Here is a 429-nt window from a genome sequence, read left to right as displayed (position 1 = left end):
CGGGGGGTGCTACAGAGCCCATCCCGAGCGGGAGTCTACCCAGGGGCTGCCGCAGAGGCCCAACCGGTGGCCAGCCCCTACTCTAGCAAATGCTGCCGGGGAAGGGGGAAGGCACAGCCCAAGGCGAGCAGGGAGCCGGGCGCGTCCCGCAGCCAACCAGTGCCCGCCCGCCCTCACCAGCCGCGCGCCCGCCTCAGCTCCGCTCCGCACCCCACGCTGCCCTTCCCCCGGCGGCCGCTGGGTGGCGCCGCTCTGCCCCCGCCTTTGTCTCTCAGTCCCGGGCGGGGTGTGAGGGGCGCGCGGCGATTGGCCCGGGCGCCTGCCAATCAGGGGGCTCGGAGCCGCCCCGTCCCCCCCGCCCGAGCTGAGCCGAGCCCGGCTGCTCCCGCCCTCCCTCTGCCCCGCCCCGCCTTCGGCTCCAGCGCGGCC

Source organism: Gavialis gangeticus, unplaced genomic scaffold (genome assembly GCF_001723915.1).
Source record: "Gavialis gangeticus isolate Ggan-Ray unplaced genomic scaffold, GavGan_comp1, whole genome shotgun sequence".
Taxonomy (NCBI): domain Eukaryota; kingdom Metazoa; phylum Chordata; order Crocodylia; family Gavialidae; genus Gavialis; species Gavialis gangeticus.
Note: the sequence above shows the minus strand (reverse complement) of the source record.